We start from the raw sequence: 25,438 nt of genomic DNA on the forward strand, positions 1-25,438 counted from the left end.
ACCTGAGGCTTCTCTTCCTTCCAGACTTATAGTAGTCATTTGAACCCACCAAGAAAAAAAAAGGAGAAATTCACTTTAGCTAAAAGTAACCACAGTCAAGTTCATCTTTAGCAACAAAAGCCCTGAGGATGGAGTTTTGCAGGGTAGATTACTTAACATTACTACAAAAAGCTAATAAACTCAGAAGTGTATATAGATGACAAAGTGCTTTACATACATCATTTCAGTGGTGTCTCACAACAACCCTGTACATGATTATAATCTCTGTTTTTTAAAGATAAGGAAACTGACACTCTGAGATGCTGAGCTGACTTGCTCAGACTAATAAAATAAGCATCTCTCTTGACTTCAAGTTCACGGTTCTGCCTACAAGGCCAGGCTCCATCTGCCACTTCTGCCCATGCATTTTTCATACTAATGTTTGGCAAGACCACCCTCGAAGTTTTAGGAGGAATTTTCTGTTTCTCTTGGAAGTATCTGTAAATCGATAGCATATAATTTCCTACTACAGAGGGGCCCAGAGAGAGCATAAGATCACTACGGAGCTAAGTATTTTGCTAGAATGGGTTATCCTATCATCAGATCACTTTTGTTTTACATATACAGTACAGCTAGAGTGTAATGGACCCTTTAAAGAATTCCTGTGCCTCCTAAGAATTCCTAACCATCCAAACAAAACTATAAGTTACTTGAAAAGGGTAAGAATGATTTCATTTTGTAGCAGTAATGAAATTCTTAAAAGCTCTAAGTGGAATGACTGATGGAAATGAATATTGTTTTTCTCAGTGTGATGTTCATTTTGGACTTGCCACGCTCAGGACTCTTTCTTGAGTAAACTCTATTTCAATACTTTATGGGGGTGGAGTGACATTGATGTATTTTTATACAATGTGATATCTACTAGAAATTGCTAAGCTTATCTCTGAGAAATTATACTTCTTTGAACATATCAGAGCAATGATATTTGGATTTTTTATTTGTATAAGTTTTTGTGGGTATCCAAGAAGGCTTTTTGTTCCATATCTTTTACATGCTTTGTGATATCCTATAATCTCTTTGGCAATCAATAAATATTGCTATTTTAAAATAATGATTATTTCTTTAGCACATTTCTTCAGGGTCTTTCTTCCTTTATATTTGATAATATGCTCATTATATTTGTATATGTGAGTTTTGAGTTTGACTCATGTCTATGTATAGAATGTAATACATATTTATATATATATATGTGTGTGTGTGTGTAAATATATACATATATATATTTCCCAGAACAGAGTTTGATAGGTAGAAAACTAGACTGTTAGATTTCAAGTAATGAAGACCTAAATTCAAATCCTGTCTTAAAGACTTAATAGCTATATTATTCCAGCCAAATTATTTACACTTTCTTATCCTTGGGTTCCTCATCCAGGAAATGGAGATAATACCAATTTCCTCACGGGGCATCTTGTAAGGCACAAATATTATTTATTCTTTTGTCTCCTAATACTCACTGAAACCTGGCTTCCTCTTGCTGATAACACCTCTTTTTTGGTGACCTTTTGAGACTGGCTTCTCTCCTCTTCTGATACACCTATCAAAAAGAGGAGCAGATATGCTTCTTAATCTTCATTGTGCCTTTCAAATTACCTTCTTTCATCATCACTCCATAATAATTTCTGTTCTTGTAAAGTTCAATCTTTCCTGTCCAGATCTTTGTTGTTATCATCAATGGTCTTCTAAGTCTCTCTTCCACCTTCCCATTAAGTTCAGACCCTGTGTGTCAGTCTTCTTTTCCAACCCAAATCCTGAAAACTGGCTTTTTGGTTTCCTTAACTTCCTCCATTTTCTTGACATCTATCTCCACTTCCCTCATCTGTTCCTTCTTTGTTGTTCTGTCTATTGTCTGACTCTGTATGACTCCATTTGGGGTTCTCTTGATAGAAATACTGGAGTGGTTTATCATTCTTTCTCCAAATCATTTTACAGGATGAAGAATCTGAGTCAAACAGATTAAGTGACTTTCCCAAGATCATATATATAGCTAGTAAGTGCCTCAGGCTAAACTTTAACTCAGGAAGATGAATATTTTTGATTCTAAGCTGGGTGCTCTATCCACTGCACCACCTAGCTGTCCTATATCCATCCTTAAGAACAGTCATAAATATACTAACCTACTCAAGCAAATTACTCAAAAGAATTTGTCCTAAGTGGTACCTGTGGCACTTCTTCCTAGGATTAGACAAGGAGGTCAGTAAATGCCTTGGAACTCCCCTTCCTTTGAGTTGCATTTTGCAAAGAGAAAAGGAGTCACTTCCTTTTTAGTCTTTTAAAGAAGAGGGAAAATGTTCAAGGTTAACCTCAATAGTCTTCATATTTCCCTTCTAGATATCCCTTTAGATACTTACCCTTTTGGAGATTTGCTCCTTTGTATTTTTTTTTAAGTTTACAAATATCATATATGAGAAGCAATTCCTTATTAGTCTCATGTATTGCTTTTTTTTTAACCAATTTCTTATTTCTGCTCCAAGCTTGACATTAACAGAGGTGAAATAGCTATATTCACTAGATATCATCTCCCTAGATAAAATTCTAGGAAAGAAGAAAAAGGTATCCTATCCTCGAATTTTTAGATAATTTTATCTGAAGGCACTTTGTAACTTATAAAAATGTGGACAAATGTATCACAATTATCCTTAGTGCAGTCAAATTTAATTATAATAAAGGATAGAACACTCAGGGCTTAAGTCAGGCCCAATGGGACAAGATCTTCAATTTGATGCCTTTCTTCTCCTGTTTTTACCCTATTTACTGTGGTACAAATATATAAAGAAAAAACTCTAAGCTGGCAAGAATGAGGAGAAAAGTACATGGGAGACCTAAAAAACAGCATTGGAAAAAGTTTCCCTGAAGTCTTCAACTCAATTTTCATTTTCTATTTAGCCAAATCCTGTTTCCTTAATATTGCCAGAAATGAGGAGGGTGAAGCTATTTAATTGTAGACTTCTGTATTTTTGTACAAGCAGATGATCATATTCTAAACAGATCTGCTAAAATAATGATTAACACCAGACACTTGACTTCCAGTTCATTATACTACAATATGTCATCTCTTTTACATAATCGCTTGTTGCAATCTAATTTCCCACATGATTGTCAATTCATATTTTTCTAAATACTAATCCCTGTTTTCACCCTACCCTCTTTTACACACACACACACACACACACACACACACACACACACACACACACACACACACACAGAGGTTCACAGGAAAAGCTCATTTTTCCATTAGTTCTGATGTAAAAGAAAATTCAAGATACTAAACCATAAAATATATTTGCAGAGGTAAAGAGCAAGCTATCATCATTGATTTAGTAGCTCAGATAAACAAATAATTATTAGACTTCCTTAGTAAACCCAGGTGGCCCATCAATGCAGTCTTATCATTTATTTGAAGCCTGACTGTGTAGGAATCGCTACCAACCATGCATGTAGTCATTTATTCTGTACACTGCAAAAGACTTATGGATTCTGTGACTCTGGAAGTAAGAGATAGAAATAGATTTGGGAGGGGAGGGAGCGTGTCTGCTCTCTATGATGGACCTGAAATCAGGATGATATGAGCTCAAATATGACTTTAGATATTTACTATCTGTTTGACATTGTACAAGTCACTTACTCTCTGTTTGCCTCAGTTTCTTTAAGTCGTAAAGTGGGGTTAATAATATCACCTATCTCAGAATGTTGATGTGGGTATCAAAGGAAATAATATTTATAAAAAGCACTTAGAACAGTGCCTGGCACCTAGTAGGTACTATATAAATGTTTGTTTCCTTTCTTTACCCTTCCCTGTAGCGGCTAAACTAAGGAACCAAAATGGAAGGAAACAGCAAAATCAAACATGTCAAAAAGGCTTTCTTCAGTAAACAGGGGGTACACCCATAAATAGAAAATTGGAAGTATAGCTACAGCTCTGCAACATCCAAAAAGGGTTCATCTGTGCAATGACTGGAATTAATTTCTCATTAAAATGTTATAGAAGATGGTTAATTCTACAGTGTACCAAAAAAAAAAAAAAACCAACTCCTTCCTTAATCCAAACTGTAGCTATAATGTTGAATTCAACACTGAAATTTGTTTCAATTTAATATTTGCGTCCAAAAACAAAAACTGAACTCAAGCTTCATCCTTTCTACTGAGATGAATCGGCATGTAGACAAAATTAATATCTACAAGGCGATTTAAGGAGTGTGAGAATGCTAGTAAGTGGAGGAACCAGGAAAGGTTTCCTACAAGTGTTGGCACCTTAGTTGATCCTTTAAAAAAAGTCCATAAAGGGTAAAAAACAAAGAGGGAATTTATTCTAGGCATGGTCTACAACCTGTATAAAGACACATAGATGAAAAATGAATCATTAAGTTCAGGAAAGAACTAATAGCCCAGTTTGGCTGGAAAACTGAATGCATGAAGTGGAATAATGTGAAATAAATCTGATAAGGTAGGTTAGAGCCAGATTATATTTAGATTTTATTTTAGAGGCTATAAAGAGTCATTGAAAGCATTTTAGCAGGCGTGTGACAAGATCTGTGCCTTAGGTATATTATTTGGCCACTGTATAGAGAATGATTGAGGAAGAAAGAAAATGAAGCCACTGGAACACAAAATCAAAATTCAGAGGTACGTCATTTGGTTAATGCCTACATATGAACAGCTGCCTATGGCCTAATTGCTATGTGATGTTTTATATTATATAAAATATATAATTATGATGCCAGACATTATGTGGCCACCACCTGTTGCTGAAGAGATTAATTTGCATGTATATGGCTTTAAAACCATGAAGGAAATGAAATAGATCCTATGGGACTACTCTATTTACGTCTCAACTGATGAAGCCTTCCTTATTTTCCTTTATGTCAGCAGAGATTTTATTGTCAGTGGTAAGAAAGACTAGCATGGCTATGTCCGGGACCAATAATAGCACAAGATCTGACATGAAGATGTGGGCAACTAGATGGCTTTCAACCCTCCCTGGAACAGGAACTATTGTTAAGTGTTAGTAATGACAACACTATCAAAGTGTGATCTCCCTCCACTATGGATATCCAGCAAGCCCTTTCCATCTTCTCACTAGGAAGCCAAAAAAATTGGGGACCTTTGATTTGTAGGTAATTCTTCCTTAAGATTAACCAACTGGGTCTTCAGGAGATGTCCTAAGTGCCCATGCCATCTACAGAGCAGAGAGAAGCAGAAGCTAGACTACTTTAGTGTGATTGTCCTGGCAAATGGGGCCAAAGTCTCAATCAGTGTCTTCCCCATCTGCTTCTCCTTCCAAGCCTGGTCTGAGAACGGACTGGCCAGTTTATAACAGGAGTTTATTCAGCTTGTGGCAACATGGTGGTGATCTAAATAATCCTATCTATCCTTGCCTATTCTTGTGCTTATAGAAATTCTACCACAAGATGAAACCTTTATTATTATTGTTCAAATTAATTTATAATTCATAATAATGAGACATTAATACAAATCCAATGTATACATCCAGTGGACAGAGGATCATATGAATCATGAAAGGTATAATAGTGGAATTATGTATAGCAGGGGGCAGCTGGATAGCTCAGTGGATTGAGAGCCAGACCTAGAGACAGGAGGTCCTAGGTTCAAATCTGACCTCAGACACTTCCTAGCTGTGTTACCCTGGGCAAGTCACTTAACCCCCATTGCCTAGCCCTTACCACTCTTCTGCCTTGGAACCAATACATAGTGTTGATTCTAATATGTAAGGTAAGTGTTTAAAAAGAGAAGAATTACACGTAGCAAGAAGTTGGACTACATCTCCTAATACAAACAGTCATTAAGGGATCAGATTCCCCAGAACACAGCTGCCTGTTATTCCCACTAAGGATTATGGGGCTTTTTCTGAGGCACAGTGGAGGTTTTCTAATGCTATTAGCTTGAGCTTCCATTTCTGTTTGTTTCTCCTAATAGCAATTAGTAGTTAATATTAAACCAATATTAATTAACCAATTAATTAAATTATCTTTTTATGGGGGGTAGTTAGTCCTTAATTTTAGAAGAGGATCATTGACATCTTAAGGTAATCTCTTGACTTGCTTGTCAATTGGATTTAAGTGGCAATGAGTTGCACAAGTCATAAGCCTCACTCTTTTCCAGTCATAAAAGTCCAATGGCCAGGCAAATGTCAGGTTGGCTGGTGATGCTCCAGGATGCAGTGGACAACCTTGGTGTATTTGATGTCTGATCATGCTTTAAGCACTCCACAGCATCTTCTTGAGCCACCTTCACAGTCATTGGAACAAATTGTTCTTATCTTTCCTTTCCCTAGGGAAATCTTCATATGCTTGGGGTAGATATCTCCCTAACTCACCGATGGGTTTGAGGCCTTCATCCTGGTTTTAGCTCATCTGCTGAGTCAGACTGTTCATCTACTTTTGGCTTCCACCTTTCACCCAACTCTTACCAAGAACCAATGGCATGCACAAAGATGCTTGATACTGAAAGAGATATAGCAATAACCAAAGTATAATAACAGCCCTTGGAAGAAGGATGCATACACTGCCAACTTAGTCTCTGCAAAGAATAGGATCAAACTTAAAAGGGCTACTCTAAAGTATTCATCCAGCCAAAATAACTTATTTTTATATTTCAATTTATTTATTTGTTTATTACATTAAAATACCCAAGAAACTCCCTCCTCTGCTTTCTTCCCATTAGAGAAGATATCATTTGACAAAAGGTTTATTTATAAATAAAACTATGCCTTGCCAATTTCTATTTATTAGTTCTTTCTAGACAAAATTAGAAGGAAAGCAATAAGTTGGGGAAAATACTTAGAGTTATAAAGATCTCATATCTAAAATGGAGAACTTTGATAAATTTATAAAAAATATGAACCATTCCCCAATTGATAAATGGTCAAAAGATATAGAGTTTTTAGATGAAAACAAAGCTATCTAAACATTATTTTTAAATGCCCTAAATCATTATTGATTAGAGAAATGCAAATCCAAATAACTCAAATATTTTCTCAAACCCAAAAATTTGTTAAAATTATAAAAGGAAAAAAATGACAAATATTGGAAGCCATGTGGTAAAACAAACATGAATACACTTTAGTGAAACTGTGAAATGATTCCACCATTTTGGAGAATAATCTGGAATTATGTCTGCGTGTATACCTATTCACCCAGCAATACCACTATTCGCTTTATTTCCTAAGGTGATTAGGGAAAAAGGAAAATAATTTATATGTTCTAAAATATTTATAGCAGCACTCTTTATGGTGACAAGGAACTAGAAACTGAAGGTATGTCCATCAAAGGGGGAATGGCTAACCAAGTTGTGGAATATGATTATGGAGAAATATTACTATGTTGTCATCACTGACCAGATTAATTTTTTAAAAATAAAACACGGAAAGACCTACATTAAATTATAAAGAGTGAAATAAGTAGAACCAGAAGAACATTATACCCAGCAACAAAAATATTGTTTGAAGGATGACTTGTGTATATCCACTCCAAATTAACTTCTAACTGTGGCATAAAAGATGGATGGAATTGCTCCCTTGTATATAAGACATGGTGTCTGGTCTGCCCAGTTGACCCACTTCCAGGCTGGATGCAGCAGGTGCCTCAGAGCAGCACTTTGCTCTCTAGGGTGGGCTGCTACTAAATTTTCAGACAAATTCCAGTCCCTGCACCTCTACTGTCTCTTCTAAACTTTTAAAGCTCACAAAGTTGTTTCATCTGCAATATACATTTACCTAAGAATAAGAGGACAAATGCAACAAAGAATGAAGAAGAGAAATAGTGTGTTTTCCAGATTTCATTTAATATTTTGTATCTCCTTTGCTATGAGGGAAGTCTCTCTCTGAGATTTTTGCATGTACATTTAGTTCTTTCTCTACAGCCAATTAAAAGGGCCCTTCATTACTCATGCCTAGAAATAGACTCCCTAAATATTCATATATATTAGCACCAGGCAGAGCAGAGCAAATCAAGCTCAAAGGACTGGGCACTCATTGACTAATTTCCCTGTTGCATATAAGAGGGAGAAAAATAGTTTCCCAAATCTGTTGCTTTACCTCTTCTCCTCCAAATCTGGCCCTAGGACTAAGAAAACAAGCTTTGGAAATACCAGGAATGCAAGTATGGAAATCCTTTTTTAAATTATTTCTTTTGCCCTTTCCTTTTATTTAAGTTTTCCATCTTCCAAAGAAAAGGAAGACTGTAAGGAAGTCTATTAATATAGGATTTCTCCTACTTGTAGTTTTGAGGGGGAAGGCTGGTCACTCTCTGAAATTAAGGAGTTGCCCACTACCCACATGGGGAGTTAGAGACAGCTCTTCTAATCAATGATTCTGTTTGGGAATATTCATTTCACATATACAAGGCTTCGTTTCAAATTCACTATACACTATTTCACATACAACTTTACCCCAATCAGTTAATAAGCACTTATTAAATGCCTACTATGTGCCAAGTACTGTACTAAGCTCTAGAAATAGAAATAAAGGCAAAATCAGTCCCTTTGAATGGAGAGAAAACATGCAAAATTTACATGTATGTATATATATATACACACATATATATAAACATGATACAGCAGTATATCTGGGAGGTAATTTCAAAGGGAGAGCACTGGAATTGGGATGAAGGAGAGAGATTAGGAAAAATCTCTTTCAGAGAAAAGGAATTTAAGTTGAGTCTCAAAGAAAGCCAGGGAAATCAGGAGGAGGTTAAGTAGGGAACATATTCCAAGCATGAGGGACATCCAGTTACTAGGCATTGAGTAGGAAGTTGAATTATCATATACAAGGAATGGAAGAAAACCAGCTTTTCAATGGTCATAGAATACAAGAAGGGGAGCAAAGTATAACAAGACCAGAAGCGAAAGAAGGGTTTGGAAGAGACTGGTGTTCATACATTCATTTGATGTGTGAGGTTTGCTTTGATTACCGAGTATCAGCCTTGAATGAGTCCATTTTCTACCTGAAGTTGTCTTGCTTTTTTACTTAGCCCAAAGTACAAATACCCAAAACGTCAGCCAGAATCAATCTGTTACAAAATGGTATAGACACTGATGAAGAAGAAAGTTCTTCCTCATAGACTCTCCCTCACTTTTTTAAGAACAGTTGTATATATAATTCCTTTCTTTATGACTTAATAGGTCAGGAGCCTATCTGTGATGCTAAAGTGAAAGGCTCTTGGATATATTTGAGTTAAACCTTTTTGGGGTACTGCAATCAAACTATATAACTTCTCTTCTGGTTCTTATATTAGACTACTTAAATAATTATTCTTCTGTTAATCTGAGTGTTTTATATATTTCTTAAATTATCAAGCATTATATTTATTATTCATTTCTATGCCATATGTATGTATATATATACATATATATATATATATAGCGCCAGACAGAATATATGTAATAAATAATATTGGAGGGGGTATATTTGATGGATACTAGATAACTAATAGATCAGGTAGTTATCTTCTTTTGCCTACCCTCCTCCCTCTATATCTCCCTTCCTCCCTCTTCCTCCAATGTTTCTCCCAACCTCCTTCTTCAGCCTGTTCTGATCATTAACTTTAATTTCCCTTTATGTTTTCTGAATCTCCACCTTTTATTTCTGATTTTGGTAACTTGGTTTTCTTCCTCTCCAAAAATATTTAATTATTCAGTCTTCTTTGTATTTTATTGGTATTTTCAAAGAACTGATACTAATCAAATATAATATATTGTAAAGATAGGTAAATATTTTTGGGTTAAAAGGAAATCTTCATACTTGAAAATGCTACCAAATAGATGGTCTCTTCAGAAAAAAAACTACAAAGATAAATATGCTCAGTCTCTAAACTTTTTTTTAAATTATTCTAAAGTAAATTTGCCTTTTCTTTGCTGACTTGTCTAGAGGCAAAGCTTGATGTTCTTGGAGAGGCTGCTCTTAAATTATAGATTTCTATACTTAATCCCACCCAGCTGTCAAAAATGCATGCTAGCCAGTGACAAATGGGAAAGAACTGAGTAAGAATGTACCTGCCTCAACTTAAGCTCTCATCCTTCCTAGTGACACCATGACATCTAAAGTCTTTTTGCAAGCCAAATGATCTAAGATATCTGATTGCTGAGATGCAGCATCTGGAGGATTTGACAAATGCCATTTAGGATTTCATTACTTATCAAAGTTTGATGTGGGGCTACAACAATGTCTTAATCATTATCTGTCACATACCAAAACAATCTTTATACTGTGGGATAACTGCACTAAATAAAGCACTTTCAATATTCTGAATTCCAGATGAGCCAGTAGGATGTAGTCTAGAAGACTTGGGAAATCCTAAATTTTATATTAATGTTTTACATTAAATTTTAGGAACTCTTCTACTGACTATTAGATATAACTTATATCTCCTGATTTTTGATGATTTTGAGCAAGAGACTTCAACTCCCTGGGACCCATTCTATAGAACAATTTGTTTTTGCATAGAAATAGGCATGTAATGATGCCTTATTAAAAGGATTTGCAGTTATTTAAGCCCTTTTGATTTTGTTACCTCTCTACGCCTAATAGGTTACATCCAAAAAAAGAAAACATAAACCTACAATAATTAGGCAGCTAGGTTATGCATGCCAGGCCAAGTCAGGAACATTCATCCTTTTGAGTTCAAATCTGGCCTCTGATATTTACTAGCTGCTGTGACCCTGGGCAAGTCATTTAACCCCAGATGCCTAGCCCTTATAGCTCTTCTGCCTTGGAACTGATACTTAGTACTGATTCTAAGATAGAAAATGAGAGTAAAAAAAAGGAATACTACTTTTGCTACATCTACTATTACTACTACTACCCCTGCTATTACTTCTATTACTATCACTACTACCAATTTAAATCTTTGTCAATTCTCACTTAGATAATTGCAATAACTTTCTTTCGGTTTTCATTGTTTGCAATCTCTTCCCTGACCATCTGTGACTCATATCTCTGCCAAAACAATATTAATGCCACTTTCAGATTCCCATAAACTCTTTATTCAAAGATCCTTAGTGGATCTCCACTGCCAGCCACATATAGTACAAACTCCTTGTCCTGGCATTGAAGGCTTTCTGTATGTCGCTGAAAGAGTGGGGAAAAAAATCGAGTCTTTTATCATACTCATCTTTAGCAAGTCCCAAAAGTCTTAACGCAGCTTGAATCTTTTTCAGCATAAAACTGATGATTTTTGTGATGATTCATCTTCTGTGTTCAAGCCAATACGTGTTCCTACTGTCATCTCCCTTGCCCATACTTCATGCCATTCCCAAGCCTAAAATGTACTTGAATCCCATGCCCTTCCGCGTATAGGAATTTAGCTCTTCTTGCAAAGAACGATATGGAATTCAGAACTTGAAAACAAGTTCTCTCTCCTAGAACTGTCACAGCACTTGGTCTGGACCTCTTCTTTCAGTTACTTCATTTTGCTTTTATTGCAGTTGGGTTCAGGCTGTGTCTCTCTATGCAAAGTCCCTTGAGATCAGGGTCTGGGTTTTGTTTTATCTTTGCCCCTCTCCCTCAGTATCTTGCATAGTGCATTACACATAAAAGGCATTTAATAAGTGTTTGTTGTTGAATTGAATGTTTGCAAAAACCCTCTCTGAGGAGTTCACGACTTTGATCTGTTTCTTCTCTTTGTTCACATCTGTGGTCCATCTTAACAGAGGTGGGGGGAAGCCACTTTGAGGGCTGGGATTGGGCTTTGGTTAGATCCACCACTGGGCTTTGGTCCACTAACCCCCAGCATGGTGCTTGCTTGCACTATTGGTTTTTATGGGAGAGAATAGAAGGAAAAGAATTAACTTCAGGTGACCTTTGCAAAGAGTGCTTTAATTTTCTTCTTTTGTTTTCCTTTAAAAAAAAAAAACACTCTCTAAGGATATCAGGTAACTAGGACTGAGATCTGAAAGACTTGCATTCATCACCATTCCTCCTGGACAGTACACAATCCTTAAGTCACCTCAAGGATGAAGTTAGACTTAGAAGAGTTGCCAAATTTCAACCCAAAAGGTGTTCTGGTTCAGGGAATATTGGCAGAGGGGTAGATAGGTAACTAGACTCAATGGATAGACAGCCAGGTTTAGATATAGGCAATCACAGATTCAAATCCAACCTTAGACACTTCCTAGCTGTGTGACCCTGGGCAAGTCACTTAATCCCCATTGCCTAATCCTTATTGTTCTTCTTCCCTGGAATCGATACTTAGTATTGATTCTAAGACAGAAGGTAAAGTTTAAAAAAAAAAAAAAGGGAATATTGGCAGCTTTGTCATTTCCTGTTCACACTCTAAATGTCATGTATATTGTTACAAAGATCATTTTGTATAATGGAAATTTTTTACCTTTGGACTACATTCCTCGGAATTATTTTTTATCTCCCAGCATCCCTTTCCCTTCATCCTCATGTTTGCATTGTTATATTAATGGTTTATAATTCTCTGTGGTTCCTTTCTCTCTCTTCTTTATCAAGACTACTGCTGGAGTTAGTTAGCTGCCTTTGAACTGTAGTTTTCATTTTAATAAATCTTATAAATATAATACTTGAGTTATTGTATATTAATTTTAATTCTCTCAATTTATTGTTCTTTATTTAGTTGTTTCAGTTTTATATGGTTCTTCATGACCCCATCTGAGGATCTTCTTGGCAAAGGGATGGTTTGCCATTACCAGTTCATTTTACAGGGAGAAAACTGAGACAAATAGGACTAAGTGACTTGTCCAGGGTTACATACCTAATAAGATTCTGAAGCTGGATTTGAACTCAGGAAGATGGGTCTTCTTGACTTCAGTTCCAGCACTCCAGCCACTATACCACTGAACTACCATACCAAGATCATAATGAGCTTGTTGACTAAATAAATGCTTGTTGACTGACTGAAAATACCCAGTTCATTGTAGGAGATGGAGGTAGCCAGTTAAGTCAGGGGGTAGGCTGAAGAAAAGTAATTGTTTAGGGTTATATGACTTAAATGGAAAAAATGATGATTTTTGTTGTTGTTTGTTTTCCTTTTGGCTCAGCTATTTAGGTGTTAGGTTCTCCTCCATTACTGGAATGTACACCTTCCTCATCTCAAGACCTTTAAATTCCCAAGCTTCCTTTTAAGCATTTTTCAAGTATCACCTGTTAAAAATGGAGGCTTTTTCTGTTGCCCCAAATTCCTAGGGTTAATGCCTTCCACCACACATTACCACATAGATACTTACCTATGTTTACTCTATATGATCCAGTAAGATATATCTTCCATAAAGGCAGGAACTATTCCATTTCGTCTTTTTAGCTCACCTAGTGTTAGCACTTAGTCAACATTTTATAAATGTTTATTGGATTAGATATTATTTAAATGACTCTATTTAAGTGATTTTTTATTGAGAAGAAATTTCTACTACTACTTCCAGTGCCTTTAGAAATCTGTTCTGTGCTCTGTTGTATAGGTCAGTCACTATATATGGAGCATATACATATAATAATATATATTAATGCCATGGTTACCTGGGTTTTCACAGCATATATTGTCTTAGAATTCTATAGTCTCCAAAGAATTTAAGCTAAAAGTACTCAAAGAACAATGGAGAAGCACATGATAGGTTGTGAGCAAGATGAAATGCATTGCAAATCAGGAACTACAAAGTTGATGTGCTATAATAGAAATCATCAAAAAAAAAAGATTAAATGGTTACCAGACAAAGGCATGTAAGTGGCATAGTGGAGAAAGTATTGGACCTGAGTTCAAATCTAGTCTCTCATAACTTGCTAGCTCTGGGACCCTGACTAAATAATTTATACTCTGTGTGACTCAGTTTCCTCAACTGAAATAGGTTGAGAATACTATCACCTTCCCATCAGGGACTGTAGAATTCTGTGAGACAAATTTGTAAGTGCTTACCACATTTCCTGACACATATTAAGCACTTATTAAATTCTTGCTTCTTTTCTTATGTGATAAGAGGAAGGGATAACCATTGGATAATCTGTGTTCTCCCTTGATATCATTGTGATGTCTAGAACAGTAATTCTCAAAATGTGTCCAAGAATCCATAGAGCTCTCTGAGAACTTTCAGGGCATCTGTGAGGTTGAAACTGTTTTCGTAATAGTACTAAGACAATTTCATTTTTAATATTATAAATATTAATTGATAGAACAAACAAATTTTTAAATGGGGGGGATGTCTATATTTTTAAGATAACAAAGTGGTCCTAAGATGAAAATGTTTGAGAACCACTAGCCTAGAAAAAGTGGTGAAATTTGTCATTATGTGGGACAGATTTTGCTGGATGGTTTTATGATAGGACATGGAGAAGATTTGCTCAGAACAAATAGACATGGGTGGGTTGCAATTTGAATCATTGATGTGTGAGAAATTCTCACACCATTTCTTTTTGCTACTTTAACACTATAATATGGAGAAGGGGAAAATTACATTCACTACCAAGTCTTGGTTGGTGATCACCCTTGTCAACCTTCTTTAATCTGAGATTCTCCTTCCCACTTATTAAAAAGCAATGCTTCTCTTAGGGTTATGTAGCAGAGAGTGACAAAAGTAATTGGAATTTTCTTTTCCTGATGTTAATCAAATGGGAACATAATACAATTGGGCAAGAAGAACAGGAAGGAATCAGGTATGGTCATTATTCCTGGAAAATACATTTATAATTCCACCTCTACCTCCATTGTATTCAAGCTGCATATTCAAATGGGTTAAACAGAATAACCATTTTTATATTTGAGACTGGTGTTCAGACTACTATAGACACTGAAAAGCTGAGTCTTGTAGGGGTTAATGGAATGGAATCTAGCAATAATCTTTCTCATCATAATGCAGTTGCTGTATTTTGGGATCATTATATACTTTCCCTTCTGCATTATGGGAAAGCCACTCATCATTAAGAAGCATCTCAGTAGGCATTGCTAGATGTATTCCCCTAAGGATGCCTCATGGGTATGTGCCTGTAAACTGCACTTGAAGTTCAGGCACAGTCAGTCTTGTAGGGAGTACCCTGTGATGATTCTGTGCCCTAGGGAGAACAGGCGCTGCATTCTTGATCAGTACCTCCTGAAGCCTCACTTATCTTAAGGAGGATGCCAATACAAGGTAGGAAAATGGCACCTAGCATTTCTCCCTTCTGTCAGGAATTCTTCACTGACTAAAAGAATACTCTAAATAATGTTTGATGTGCTTATGAAAAATTGGAAGGAGGAATAAATTTTAGAATTAAATGAAAGGTAATAATTACATTTACAGTTGCCTTTTCTTTTAAATTTCCAATTTGAGGTTTAAATTTCATATTCCCGAAAAGTTGAGGATAGTTCTTTGAATATTCAATTCACTTCAAAATTCAACAAATATTTAAACATCAATTATGTATGAAACAGAGTGTTAGAGACTCAAAGTGATATAAAGATAAATAAGGCGTATCTTTGCCTTAAGAATCTTATAATCTCATATGGAAGTTAAAACAGGAAAATGAGTATAAAGCTAAAATTAAACAAAAATATGTAGGGAAGGGAGGCTAGGGCAGGGTGGAGAAGCAATTCAATTTAATTCAGTTTTTAAAAATAAGTGCCTATTATGTACTATTATGTATTCTAAACTTTGGAGATACAAAAGGAAAATAGTCCCTGTCTTTATGGAGCTTACAATCTAATTGGGGAAACAGCATGAACATGAACTAGTATATAAAGGTACAGAGAATATTGAAAGTAATTTTAAAGGGAAAGGCAATAACAGAGGGGGAGGAGATGCTAAAAAAGCCTCCTGTATTCTCAAGTTGTGTCTTAAAAGAAGTTAGAGATTCTAAGAGAAAGAGATGAGAAGGGAGGACATTCTAAACATGGGAAGCAACTTGTGTAAAGTCATGGAGATGGGAAATGCAGTGGTATGTGTGAGGAAAGTCATGTAGGCTTATATACCTATACTATATAATTTTGTATTATATAATAATATAAAATAATATAATAATAGGGGGGAGGGGGAGGGAACAAAAAGGGAGGGACTAAAAAGGGAAACATCAAGGGAGGGGACAAGGGGGACTGATTCAAAGTAAATCACTGGACTAAAAGGTAGAGCCGAAGAAGAAAAGGTTAGAATTAGGGAAGGATATCAAAATGCCAGGGAGTCCACAAGTCACAATCATAACTTTGAACGTGAATGGGATGAACTCACCCATAAAACGTAGACGAATAGCAGAATGGATTAGAATCCAAAACCCTACCATATGTTGTCTTCCAGAAACACATATGAGGCGGGTTGACACCCACAAGGTCAGAATTAAAGACCTTCTCGGCCTCAACTGACAGAAAGAAGGTAGGAGTGGTAATCATGATATCTGATAAAGCCAAAGCAAAAATAGACCTGATCAAAAGGGATAGGGAAGGTAATTATATTTTGTTAAAAGGGACTTTAGACAATGAGGAAATATCATTAATCAACATGTATGCACCAAATAATATAGCACCCAAATTTCTAATGGAGAAACTAGGAGAATTGAAGGAAGAAATAGACAGTAAAACCATATTAGTGGGAGACTTAAACCAACCATTATCAAATTTAGATAAACCAAATAAAAAAATAAATAAGAAAGAGGTAAAAGAAGTGAATGAAATCTTAGAAAAATTAGAATTAATAGACATATGGAGAAAAATAAATAGGGATAAAAAGGAATACACCTTCTTCTCAGCACCACATGGCACATTTACAAAAATTGACCATACATTAGGTCACAGAAACATAGCATACAAATGCAGAAAAACAGAAATAATGAATGCAGCCTTCTCAGATCACAAGGCAATAAAAATAATGATTAGGAATGGTACATGGAAAAACAAATCTAAAACCAATTGGAAATTAAACAATATGATACTCCAAAACCATTTAGTTAAAGAAGAAATCATAGAAACAATTAATAATTTCATCGAGGAAAATGGCAATGGCGAGACATCCTTTCAAACCTTTTGGGATACAGCCAAAGCGGTAATCAGAGGTAAATTCATATCCATGAATGCTTATATTAACAAACTAGGGAGAGCAGAGATCAATCAATTGGAAATGCAAATGAAAAAACTCAAAAGCGATCAAATTAAGACCCCCTAGCAGAAAACCAAACTAGAAATCCTAAAAATTAAGGGAGAAATTAATAAAATCGAAAGTGATAGAACTACTGATTTAATAAATAAGACAAGAAGCTGGTACTTTGAAAAAACAAACAAAATAGACAAAGTACTGGTCAATCTAATTAAAAAAGGAAGGAAGAAAAGCAAATTCACAGCATCAAAGATAAAAAGGGGGACAGCACCTCCGATGAAGAGGAAATTAAGGCAATCATTAGAAATTACTTTGCCCAATTATATGGCAATAAATACACCAATTTAGGGGATATGGATGAATATATACAAAAATACAAACTGCCTAGACTAACAGAAGAGGAAATAGAATTCTTAAATAATCCCATAATAGAAAATGAAATCCAACAAGCCATCAAAGAACTTCCTAAGAAAAAATCCCCAGGGCCTGATGGATTCACCAGTGAATTCTATCAAACATTCAGAGAACAGTTAATTCCAATACTATACAAACTATTTGACATAATAAGCTAAGAGGGAGTTCTACCAAACTCCTTTTACAATACAAACATGGTACTGATTCCAAAACCAGGCAGATCAAAAACAGAGAAAGAAAACTATAGACCATTCTCCCTAATGAATATAGATGCAAAAATCTTAAATAGAATACTAGCAAAAAGACTCCAGCAAGTGATCAGAAGGATCATTCACCATGATCAAGTAGGATTTATACCAGGGATGCAGGGCTGGTTCAATATTAGGAAAACCATCCACGTAATTGACCACATCAACAAGCAAACCAGCAAGAACCACATGATTATCTCAATAGATGCAGAAAAAGCATTTGATAAAATTCAATACCCATTCCTATTAAAAACACTAGAAAGCATAGGAATAGAAGGTTCATTCCTAAAAATAATAAACAGTATATATCTAAAACCATCAGCTAATATCATCTGCAATGGGGATAAACTAGACGCATTCTCAATAAGATCAGGAGTGAAACAAGGATGCCCATTATCACCTCTACTCTTTGACATTGTACTAGAAACACTAGCAGTAGCAATTAGAGAAGAAAAAGAAATTGAAGGCATCAAAATAGGCAAGGAGGAGACCAAGTTATCACTCTTTGCAGATGACATGATGGTCTACTTAAAGAATCCTAGAGATTCAACCAAAAAGCTAATTGAAATAATCAACAACTTTAGCAAAGTTGCAGGATACAAAATAAACCCACATAAGTCATCAGCTTTTCTATATATCTCCAACACAGCTCAGCAGCAAGAACTAGAAAGAGAAATCCCATTCAAAATCACCTTAGACAAAATAAAATACCTAGGAATCTACCTCCCGAGACAAACACAGGAACTATATGAACACAGCTACAAAACACTCTCCACACAACTAAAACTAGACTTGAACAATTGGAAAAACATTAACTGCTCATGGATAGGATGAGCCAATATAATAAAAATGACCATCCTACCCAACCTTATTTATCTATTTAGTGCCATACCCATTGAACTACCAAAATACTTCTTGACTGATTTAGAAAAAAACATAACAAAGTTCATTTGGAAGAACAAAAGATCAAGGATATCCAGGGAAATAATGAAAAAAACCACATATGATGGGGGCCTTGCAGTCCCTGACCTTAAACTATATTACAAAGCAGCAGTCATCAAAACAATTTGGTACTGGCTAAGAAACAGAAAGGAAGATCAGTGGAATAGACTGGGGGAAAGCGACCTCAGCAAGACAGTATACGATAAACCCAAAGATCCCAGCTTTTGGGACAAAAATCCTATTCGACAAAAACTGCTGGGAAAATTGTAAGACAGTGTGGGAGAGACTAGGAATAGATCAACACCTCACACCCTACACCAAGATAAATTCAAAATGGGTAAGTGACTTAAACATAAAGAAGGAAACCATAAGTAAATTGGGTAAACACAGAATAGTATACATGTCAGACCTTTGGGAGGGGAAAGGCTTTAAAACCAAGCAAGACATAGAAAGAATCACAAAATGTAAAATAAATAATTTTGACTACATCAAACTAAAAAGCTTTTGTACAAACAAAACCAATGTAACTAAAATCAGAAGGGAAACAACAAATTGGGAAAAAATCTTCATAGAAACCTCTGACAAAGGTTTAATTACTCATATTTATAAAGAGCTAAATCAACTGTACAAAAAATCAAGCCATTCTCCAATTGATAAATGGGCAAGGGACATGGATAGGCAGTTCTCAGATAAAGAAATCAAAACTATTAATAAGCACATGAAGAAGTGTTCTAAATCTCTTATAATCAGAGAGATGCAAATCAAAACAACTCTGAGGTATCACCTCACACCTAGCAGATTGGCTAACATAACAGCAAAGGAAAGTAATGAATGCTGGAGGGGATGTGGCAAAGTTGGGACATTAATGCATTGCTGGTGGAGTTGTGAATTGATCTAACCATTCTAGAGGGCAATTTGGAACTATGCCCAAAGGGCGACAAAAGAATATCTACCCTTTGATCCAGCCATAGCACTTCTGGGTCTGTACCCCAAAGAGATAATGGACAAAAAGACTTGTACAAAAATATTCATAGCTGCATTCTCCATTAGTGGCGGTGTAATGTCCCTGAACAATTTGCAGGGATCTAGGAGAAAAAAACACCATTCATAAGCAGAGGATAAACTATGGGAGTAGAAACACCGAGGAAAAGCAACTGCCTGAATACAGCGGTTGAGGGGACATGACAGACGAGAGTCTCTAAATGAACACTCTAATGCAAATATTATCAACATAGTAATGGGTTCAAATCAAGAAAACATGCAATGCCCAGTGGATTTATGCGTCAGCTATGGGGGTTGGGGGGGGGAGGAAAAGAAAATGATATATGTCTTTAATGAATAATGCTTGGAAATGATCAAATAAAATATTAAAAAATAATAATAATAATAATATATGGTTGTGGGAGGTGAGTAATTCAGAAGAAGATGGGGAATAAAGGAAAAAGAAAAAACTAGCTTGTGAATAGCTTTAAGTGTCTACCATGGAGTTTTATGTTTGATAGAGGTAATAGGGAGCCACTGGAGTTTATAGATTAATGAGGTGACATGGTTAAATCCATACCCTTAAGAAAATCACTTTGTCAGCTTTGTGGACAATTTAACTGGCTGGAAAGAGACTTGGGGCAGGAAATCCAATTAAAAAATTGTTGTAGTTGTCCGGTTAAAAAGTGAAAAGGACATGAACTACAGAGTTAACTGTGTGATTAGTGATAAGGAGCCTTTAGAAGATATATGGGGAAAGAAGTTAGAAGATTTGGTAATTAAATGGATATTTGTGTGAAAAAATAACAATTCAAGGATGAAAATAAGTTGTGAATCAGGGTAACTGGAAGGGTATCAGGGGTCTGAACAGTAATAAGGAAGTTCAGAATAGAAAAGGAAATAGAAAATAAAAGTGGTACAATTTTGAACATGTTGAGCTTGAGAAGTCTACAATGATAATGAGAGTCCCTGCATTTAAAAGAACTTTTATTCCACCAGGACGTTATGGCAGGTAAACAGATAAATATAATAATTTGGTAGAAATTATAAAGGGAAAACTAGTCAGAGTATTCTAGGAATATCTGACTAGAGAGTTATGCACATACACACACCAGCTGGGGTAACCAAGGAAGTCTGGTCAAACATATGCAGATTTAGTGAAGGAACTGGAGATGTTTATGCTGGGGAAGAGAAAATTTAGTAAGGGTACGATTGCCCTCTTTAAAGTTGGGGCTGGGTGACTACTTGTCATCTGACGTCAAAGACTCCTCAGGTATTATTTGGACTAAATCCCCACTGGGCTACTTTCCAACTCTGAGATTCTGCTATTCTTTCAAGCTGTGCTTCTGTCAAAGCAGCTTCTCTTTGATGGCAGAGGCATTTTCTATTTCCAAATGTAAGTGGAGATTTATAAGGTGGGTGCAGGTTTTCATCCCAATACAAGGAAGTGTGCCCAAGAAAATATAGCGTCTGAGATTCACCAGGGAGTACTGAGACACTCATTCTGGGCTTGATTAGAATATGGTGCTAATGTGACCAAGGTTATTGGGTCAATTGCCTCGTGGGCAAGTTAGCTTTGCACAGAGGCAAAAAAAAAAATATTGCCCAACCACAGACAGCAGCCTCCTGCACCCTGACCAGCTGCCTCATAAATGTGTCCACAAGAGGAATTAGGTCAGGGCACACTATCCCCACTACCAGACAACCAACTGGAGGCACAAATCCTGGAAAGAACTGTCTCAGTCGGGTTATCACCATGTCCAAAAGCATTTGCTCTAAATAAAGAAACACAAGATAAAATACTTTGCTTCCTTTCTTTACTCACTCCTTAGTATTATACAGATTGCATCAACTGGCTCCGTTCTTTCTATCTGGGGAATCTTGGCTCCTTCAATATATCCTTATTAATATTAATGCTATGCACTACATATGTTTGGGTTTAAGTACGGAGATGGTATGTTTCTGGCAGCTGGTCTGTGTATGAATACTTCAAAGCCCTTGGCTCTGTCCTGATGAAGATTCCACACAATATTGATTGGGTTCCTAGAAAACTGGGGGATTTACTGTTTTCTGTGAGCTAGTGACATTTGAGAAACACATGTGTGGGATGCCTGAAAATGTTTACTTTAAATATATACATAGATAGGATTGGGGCACTTTTATTGATCTCATATGAAAGGGCTGGGCTTTGGGGCTGTGTTTCTTCAGCCGAAAAACTCAGGTCTCCCATTCTTGAGACATGTGGGGAAGTAAAAACCATTACTTTTCATTTCTAAAAACAGATGGACAACATTGAAGGACAATAAAATGTCGTTAGAGAGAAAAATTCAACAAGTTTTTCTCTTTTTATTCTCTCTAAGATCTCTTTAGCAAGGAAAGGAAATCATACTTGGGGGTTAAGGGTATTATTATTATTATTTTCTTCTTCCCTTTGGCAACATGCTAACATACGAAAGGACCGTGGTGGTGCTAAATGCTAGCAGCTGAGGCCCACAGTGATGTAGAAACAGAGTTCAAAGACAGAAATACATTTCCAAATGCATTGCTAACATACTTTCTTTCACCAAGACCATATTCCATGTTTTAATCTAGGTGCTGGAGTTCTTTCCTGCATTTATGGCTCCTGTCTTCATGAAATAAAAACCCTCAGTATAATGGCAGAAATAATTTCTGAGGCCACTAATGGGTTTTTAGAGACAGCCCAGATTAGTGGCACTGGCATGGGTTTTCATGGGTTTTTTTTTTCTGGTTCTGCATTCTGTCCTAAATGTGCAGCCTTTAGGACTCTGTTCCTGTTTTTCCACAAAATTCCAGCAGGCCAAGGACTAGATCCAAAGACTTTTTATGGTGCCTATCGATCTAACGTGATTTTAAGTTTAAACTATCAAGTATACTGTTATTTTTAATATGTTTTGTTGGTGCTTTTTAAAAATCATGACTTTTAATTCCAAGAAATGCTCTCTAATTAACATGAGAATTTTCCTTATAGCAAACGAACAATTAAACTGAAGCAACTGATGAATGAATATGTGTAATAGTACTCTGCCCCTATAGTCAATTCTCTATCAAAAGGAGAAAAATAATTCTCATCCTTAATGTTCTGGAATCAAAATTGGTCATTACATTTGTCAATCAGTGAGCAGGCATATACTGAGTACTTAATATGTGTCAGATAATGTGATAATCTCTAGGAATACAATATAAGCCAGAAAGAAAGAAAGTACCAGTCCTAAAGTTGCTTTCCTTCTAAGGGGGGATGGCAACACATAAAAGAGAGATAGAAAGTTGGGTTTGTAGAAATATATGTGGGAGGGGAAGAAGAGACAGCAATAGTAAAATCTTGAGGAACTACCTTAGAGCCAGGAGAGGAAAGAAGGATGGTCAGCCCAGGCTGATCCTCAAAGTTGAGACCTGGAAATTTCACCATGAAGAAAAGGAATACAAGGGTGGCAGGATATTGTGAACTGAGGAGGATCGCCTTCTTTCCTTTAGATCAGTTCATATGATTCAGGCAGTGCCTACTGGGTGCTAGACACTGTGCTAAATTCTGGAAATAAAAAGAAAAGCATAATACTGCCCTCATGGAGTTCTCCATTCTTGATCTAGTTGGGAAAACAAGCAAAATCAATATGCACAAACCATATATGTTGAGTATAAATAGGAAATAAGTAAGGACAAAAGGCACTTACAATGAAGAGTTTGGAAAGGCTTCTAAGTAGAAGAAGAGATTATTGTTCAAACTTAAAAGAATCCAGAAAAGCCAGTAGGTAGAGATGAGGAAGGAGAGTTTTTCAGGCATGAGAAACAGCCAGGGAAATGCATGGAGCAAGAAATGGATCATCTTATTCATGGAATACCAAAGGGTCCTCTGTGACTAGATCAAAGAGTATATGGTGGGAAGTTAGAGGTAAGAAAACTGGAAAGATTTTAAAGGGCTTTGAATGCCAAACTGAGGATTCTATATTTGATTTTGGAGTCATTAGGGAGCCACTAGAGTTTTCTGAGAAGCAGTAGAGCTGCCACATCAGACCTGTGATTTAGAAAAATCACTGGTGACTGAATGAAAAATGCTTTAGAATGGGAGAGACTTAAGGTAGGAAGTCCCATCAACAATGGCAATGTCAGAAGAGAGAAGGGGAAGTTTTAGAAAGATTTTGCAAGGTGAAATCACCAGGTCTTGGAAACAGGTTGAATATGAGGGGGTGAGAGATAGTGAGGAGTCAAAAATGACATCTAGGTTGCAAGTCTAGAAGCCTGGGAGAAAGATGTTCCCTCTATTGTAAAAAAGAGGGTAGGTGGTAGGAACAGTTTAGGTGGAAAATAATGAGTTCCTTTATGTATATATTGAGTTTAAGATGTCTATTGAACATCCAGTTTAAGATGTCTAAGAGGTAATTGGAGATGAGAGATTAAAGGTCAATATAGAGGTTAGGACAGAATAGATAGATTTAAGAATCATTAGAATAAAGATGGTCCTTTAATCTATGGAAGTTGATGAGGTCACCAAGTTAAATAGCATGAAAAATGAAGAAAAGAAGACCCAAGATAGAACTCTATGGGACACATGTAGTTTGAAGATATGATTTGGATGAGCAAAAGAAACTGTGAAAGCAATTAGGGGCAGAAGGAGAAAACCAGGGATTTATAGTATCTAAGAATCTAGAAAGAAGATAATACCAAAAGAAGATTAACAGTGTCCAAAACTGTAGACATGTTGAAGAGAATCAAGAGTGAGAAGATATCATTGCATTAGGCAATTTAGAGATTATTAAGAATTTTTGAGAGTAGTATAGGTGAAAAAGTAAAAAGCTAGATTTTAAAGGTTTAAGGAGAGAATGAATGGAAAGATAATAGAAGCACCTATTGAAGAAGGTCTTTTCAAAAAGTTTAGCCAGAGGCGGAGTCAAGATGGCAGCTTAGAGGCAGCAAAATTTCAGACCTCTGAAAACCCTTCCTCACTGATCAAAAACACAATGTTTCTAGGGGACTGAAAACCAAATCTAACAATAGGACAGAGCTAGGGAACCCTCCTACTGGACCCAACTTAAAAGGTACACCCCCCAAAAAGCCTGAACTCTAGAACACATAGGTTTAAGGAGAAGGAAGAATGAAGGTCCCAGGTCCCCTCCCCCACCTGCAGTGCTGAGCCTCCAGCAGTGGATGGAATCTCTAGGCAGGCAAGGGCACTAGTCCAGAGGAAGAACCTTACTGGTAAAACTGCACCAGGCTCAGGGCTTAAAACACAGGTGGTGTAGGGTCAACTGGAGGAGAAGCACAGAGCAGGCAGTCCAGTCAAAGCTAAAATTCTCCATCTTGCTCTCCCCTCCTCCCTTTTCTGGAGGTTTTGGTCTCAGGGCATGGCCAGCTTTGCAGATCAACTCTTCCCTGGCTCAATCTCATCAATAAGGGCAGATAAGAAGTCTTCAGAGCTTCAAGGAAGCTCAAGCTCCAACACCCCTCCCCTACAGACTTATCTGAGAGCCTCACTGACTGAGCTCCATGGGAAAAGGCTGCAACAAACTACAGTCAACAACCTTGATAACAGGGCAGGAAGCCCAGCTCCTTTTCAGCTTCTGCTATCAGCCAGGGAAGATCAGGCTACCTGATCAAACAGAAGAACAGAGAAGAAGTCCCTTCAGGACAGAACAGCTCAAACTCACAGATTCAGTACAAAATGAGAGGAGCAAGACTACAGGCAACTACAGGGGTGAAAGAAGAGGTAAATATGAGTAAACAACAGAAAAAGAAGAAAAGAAATTACAATTGACAACTTCTATCCAGGCAATGAACAAAGA

This window comes from Monodelphis domestica, chromosome 2 (genome assembly GCF_027887165.1).
Source record: "Monodelphis domestica isolate mMonDom1 chromosome 2, mMonDom1.pri, whole genome shotgun sequence".
In the NCBI taxonomy this organism is placed as follows: Eukaryota; Metazoa; Chordata; class Mammalia; order Didelphimorphia; family Didelphidae; genus Monodelphis; species Monodelphis domestica.